Below are 6,000 nucleotides of genomic sequence, written 5' to 3'. Positions count from 1 at the left end.
CCCTATCCGTAACACGTACCCTAACCCTAACCCCTACCCTAACACTAACACGAACCCTAATCCTAACCCGTACCCTAAAACGAGCCCTAACCCTAACACTAACCCTAACCCTAACCCTAACCCATACCCTACGCCGTACCCGAAGCCCTCCCCGAACACGTACCCTAAGCCGTACCCTAAGCCTAACCCTAACCCTAGGCTACCCTTGACTGCTTCTGCCTCCAATAGATTTCCTAAGCACTAGTGTTTTAAGGAACAGCTTAAAAAGAGAATCCTAATGTGATTTCTTTATAATGGGTGTGTTCCTTATCTTATCCTAGTGTCTAAACTCTTCTCCATGGCTGGACCCCCAAATAATATTCCTTTACGTGCTAAGGGGTAACTAGAGAGTGGGATAGGTTTAATAACTACCCTATCCGTAACACGAACCCTAACCCTAACCCCTACCCTAACCCTAACACGAACCCTAATCCTAACCCGTACCCTAAAACGAGCCCTAACCCTAACACTAACCCTAACCCTAACCCTAACCCATACCCTACGCCGTACCCGAAGCCCTCCCCGAACACGTACCCTAAGCCGTACCCTAAGCCTAACCCTAAGCCTAACTCCAACCCTAGGCTACCCTTCACTGCTTCTGCCTCCAATAGATTTCCTAAGCACTAGTGTTTTAAGGAACCGCTTAAAAACAGAATCCTAATGTGATTTCTTTATAATGGGTGTGTTCCTTATCTAATCCTAGTGTCTAAACTCTTCTCCATGGCTGGACCCCCAAATAATATTCCTTTATGTGCTACGGGGTATCTAGAGAGTGGGATAGGTTTAATAACTACCCTAACCCTAACGCCTACCCTAACCCTAACCCCTACCCTAACCCTAACACGTACCCTAATCCTAACCCGTACCCTAAACCGAGCCCTAACCCTAACACTAACCTTAACCCTAACCCTATCCCATACCCTACGCCGTACCCGAAACCCTCCCCGAACACGTACCCTAAGCCGTACCCTAAGCCTAACCCTAAGCCTAACCCTAACCCTAGGCTACCCTTGACTGCTTCTGCCTCCAATAGATTTCCTAAGCACTAGTGTTTTAAGGAACAGCTTAAAAAGAGAATCCTAATGTGATTTCTTTATAATGGGTGTGTTCGTTATCTTATCCTAGTGTCTAAACTCTTCTCCATGGCTGGACCCCCAAATAATATTCCTTTACGTGCTAAGGGGTAACTAGAGAGTGGGATAGGTTTAATAACTACCCTAACCCTAACGCGTACCCTAACGCTAACCCCTACCCTAACCCTAACACGTACCATAATCCTAACCCGTACCCTAAACCGAGCCCTAACCCTAACACTAACCCTAACCCTAACCCTAACCCATACCCTACGCCGTACCCGAAGCCCTCCCCGAACACGTACCCTAAGCCGTACCCTAAGCCTAACCCTAAGCCTAACCCTAACCCTAGGCTACCCTTGACTGCTTCTGCCTCCAATAGATTTCCTAAGCACTAGTGTTTTAAGGAACAGCTTAAAAAGAGAATCCTAATGTGATTTCTTTATAATGGGTGTGTTCCTTATCTAATCCTAGTGTCTAAACTCTTCTCCATGGCTGGACCCCCAAATAATATTCCTTTATGTGCTAAGGGGTATCTAGAGAGTGGGATAGGTTTAATCACTACCCTAACCCTAACGTGTACCCTAACCCTAACCTCTACCCTAACCCTAACACGTACCCTAATCCTAACCCGTACCCTAAACCGAGCCCTAACCCTAACACTAACCCTAACACTAACCCTTACCCATACCCTACGCCGTACCCGAATCCCTCCCCGAAACCGTACCCTAAGCCGTACCCTAAGCCTAACCCTAAGCCTAACCCTAACCCTAGGCTACCCTTGACTGCTTCTGCCTCCAATAGATTTCCTAAGCACTAGTGTTTTAAGGAACAGCTTAAAAAGAGAATCCTAATGTGATTTCTTTATAATGTGTGTGTTCCTTATATTATCTTAGTGTCTAAACTCTTCTCCATGGCTGGACCCCCTAATCATATTCCTTTACGTGCTAAGGGGTATCTAGAGAGTGGGATAGGTTTAATAACTACCCTAAACCTAACGCGTACCCTAACCCTAACCCCTACCCTAACCCTAACTCGTACCCTAATCCTAACCCGTACCCTAAACCGAGCCCTAACCCTAACACTAACCCTAACCCTAACCCTAACCCATACCCTACGCCGTACCCGAAGCCCTCCCCGAACACGTACCCTAAGCCGTACCCTAAGCCTAACCCTAAGCCTAACCCTAATCCTAGGCTACCCTTGACTGCTTCTGCCTCCAATAGATTTCCTAAGCACTAGTGTTTTAAGGAACAGCTTAAAAAGAGAATCCTAATGTGATTTCTTTATAATGGGTGTGTTCCTTATCTAATCCTAGTGTCTAAACTGTTCTCCATGGCTGGACCCCCAAATAATATTCCTTTATGTGCTAAGGGGTATCGAGAGAGTGGGATAGGTTTAATCACTACCCTAACCCTAACGCGTACCCTAACCCTAACCCCTACCCTAACCCTAACACGTACCCTAATCCTAACCCGTACCCTAAACCGAGCCCTAACCCTAACACTAACCCTAACCCTAAACCTAACCCATACCCTACGCCGTACACGAAGCCCTCCCCGAACCCGTACCCTAAGACTAACCCTAAGCCTAACCCTAACCCTAGGCTACCCTTGACTGCTTCTGCCTCCAATAGATTTCCTAAGCACTAGTGTTTTAAGGAACAGCTTAAAAAGAGAATCCTAATGTGATTTCTTTATAATGGGTGTGTTCCTTATCTTATCCTAGTGTCTAAACTCTTCTCCATGGCTGGACCCCCAAATAATATTCCTTTACGTGCTAAGGGGTAACTAGAGAGTGGGATAGGTTTAATAACTACCCTATCCGTAACACGTACCCTAACCCTAACCCCTACCCTAACCCTAACACGAACCCTAATCCTAACCCGTACCCTAAAACGAGCCCTAACCCTAACACTAACCCTAACCCTAACCCTAACCCATACCCTACGCCGTACCCGAAGCCCTCCCCGAACACGTACCCTAAGCCGTACCCTAAGCCTAACCCTAAGCCTAACTCCAACCCTAGGCTACCCTTGACTGCTTCTGCCTCCAATAGATTTCCTAAGCACTAGTGTTTTAAGGAACAGCTTAAAAACAGAATCCTAATGTGATTTCTTTATAATGGGTGTGTTCCTTATCTAATCCTAGTGTCTAAACTCTTCTCCATGGCTGGACCCCCAAATAATATTCCTTTATGTGCTACGGGGTATCTAGAGAGTGGGATAGGTTTAATAACTACCCTAACCCTAACGCCTACCCTAACCCTAACCCCTACCCTAACCCTAACACGTACCCTAATCCTAACCCGTACCCTAAACCGAGCCCTAACCCTAACACTAACCTTAACCCTAACCCTAACCCATACCCTACGCTGTACCCGAAGCCCTCCCCGAACACGTACCCTAAGCCGTACCCTAAGCCTAACCCTAAGCCTAACCCTAACCCTAGGCTACCCTTGACTGCTTCTGCCTCCAATAGATTTCCTAAGCACTAGTGTTTTAAGGAACAGCTTAAAAAGAGAATCCTAATGTGATTTCTTTATAATGGGTGTGTTCGTTATCTTATCCTAGTGTCTAAACTCTTCTCCATGGCTGGACCCCCAAATAATATTCCTTTACGTGCTAAGGGGTAACTAGAGAGTGGGATAGGTTTAATAACTACCCTAACCCTAACGCGTACCCTAACGCTAACCCCTACCCTAACCCTAACACGTACCATAATCCTAACCCGTACCCTAAACCGAGCCCTAACCCTAACACTAACCCTAACCCTAACCCTAACCCATACCCTACGCCGTACCCGAAGCCCTCCCCGAACACGTACCCTAAGCCGTACCCTAAGCCTAACCCTAAGCCTAACCCTAACCCTAGGCTACCCTTGACTGCTTCTGCCTCCAATAGATTTCCTAAGCACTAGTGTTTTAAGGAACAGCTTAAAAAGAGAATCCTAATGTGATTTCTTTATAATGGGTGTGTTCCTTATCTAATCCTAGTGTCTAAACTCTTCTCCATTGCTGGACCCCCAAATAATATTCCTTTATGTGCTAAGGGGTATCTAGAGAGTGGGATAGGTTTAATCACTACCCTAACCCTAACGTGTACCCTATCCCTAACCTCTACCCTAACCCTAACACGTACCCTAATCCTAACCCGTACCCTAAACCGAACCCTAACCCTAACACTAACCCTAACACTAACCCTTACCCATACCCTACGCCGTACCCGAATCCCTCCCCGAAACCGTACCCTAAGCCGTACCCTAAGCCTAACCCTAAGCCTAACCCTAACCCTAGGCTACCCTTGACTGCTTCTGCCTCCAATAGATTTCCTAAGCACTAGTGTTTTAAGGAACAGCTTAAAAAGAGAATCCTAATGTGATTTCTTTATAATGTGTGTGTTCCTTATATTATCTTAGTGTCTAAACTCTTCTCCATGGCTGGACCCCCTAATCATATTCCTTTACGTGCTAAGGGGTATCTAGAGAGTGGGATAGGTTTAATAACTACCCTAACCCTAACGCGTACCCTAACCCTAACCCCTACCCTAACCCTAACTCGTACCCTAATCCTAACCCGTACCCTAAACCGAGCCCTAACCCTAACACTAACCCTAACCCTAAACCTAACACATACCCTACGCCGTACACGAAGCCCTCCCCGAACCCGTACCCTAAGCCGTACCCTAAGCCTAACCCTAAGCCTAACCCTAACCCTAGGCTACCCTTGACTGCTTCTGCCTCCAATAGATTTCCTAAGCACTAGTGTTTTAAGGAACAGCTTAAAAAGAGAATCCTAATGTGATTTCTTTATAATGTGTGTGTTCCTTATATTATCTTAGTGTCTAAACTCTTCTCCATGGCTGGACCCCCAAATAATATTCCTTTACGTGCTAAGGGGTATCTAGAGAGTGCGATAGGTTTAATAACTACCCTAACCCTAACGCGTACCCTAACCCTAACCCCAACCCTAACCCTAACACGTACCCTAATCCTAACCCGTACACTAAACCGAGCCCTAACCCTAACACTAACCGTAACCCTAACCCTAACCCATACCCTACGCCGTACCTGAAGCCCTCCCCGAACCCGTACCCTAAGCCGTACCCTAAGCCTAACCCTAAGCCTAACCCTAACCCTAGGCTACCCTTGACTGCTTCTGCCTCCAATAGATTTCCTAAGCACTAGTGTTTTAAGGAACAGCTTAAAAAGAGAATCCTAATGTGATTTCTTTATAATGGGTGTGTTCCTTATCTTATCCTAGTGTCTAAACTCTTCTCCATGGCTGGACCCCCAAATAATATTCCTTTATGTGCTAAGGGGTATCTAGAGAGTGGGATAGGTTTAATCACTACCCTAACCCTAACGTGTACCCTAACCCTAACCTCTACCTTAACCCTAACACGTACCCTAATCCTAACCCGTACCCTAAACCGAGCCCTAACCCTAACACTAACCCTAACACTAACCCTAACCCATACCCTACGCCGTACCCGAAGCCCTCCCCGAACCCGTACCCTAAGCCGTACCCTAAGCCTAACCCTAAGCCTAACCCTAACCCTAGGCTACCCTTGACTGCTTCTGCCTCCAATAGATTTCCTAAGCACTAGTGTTTTAAGGAACAGCTTAAAAAGAGAATCCTAATGTGATTTCTTTATAATGGGTGTGTTCCTTATCTAATCCTAGTGTCTAAACTCTTCTCCATGGCTGGACCCCCAAATAATATTCCTTTATGTGCTAAGGGGTATCGAGAGAGTGGGATAGGTTTAATCACTACCCTAACCCTAACGCGTACCCTAACCCTAACCCCTACCCTAACCCTAACACGTACCCTAATCCTAACCCGTACCCTAAACCGAGCCCTAACCCTAACACTAACCCTAACCCTAAAC

Source organism: Balaenoptera physalus (assembly GCF_965194825.1).
Source record: "Balaenoptera physalus genome assembly, chromosome: 13".
Lineage (NCBI taxonomy): Eukaryota > Metazoa > Chordata > Mammalia > Artiodactyla > Balaenopteridae > Balaenoptera > Balaenoptera physalus.
Note: the sequence above shows the minus strand (reverse complement) of the source record.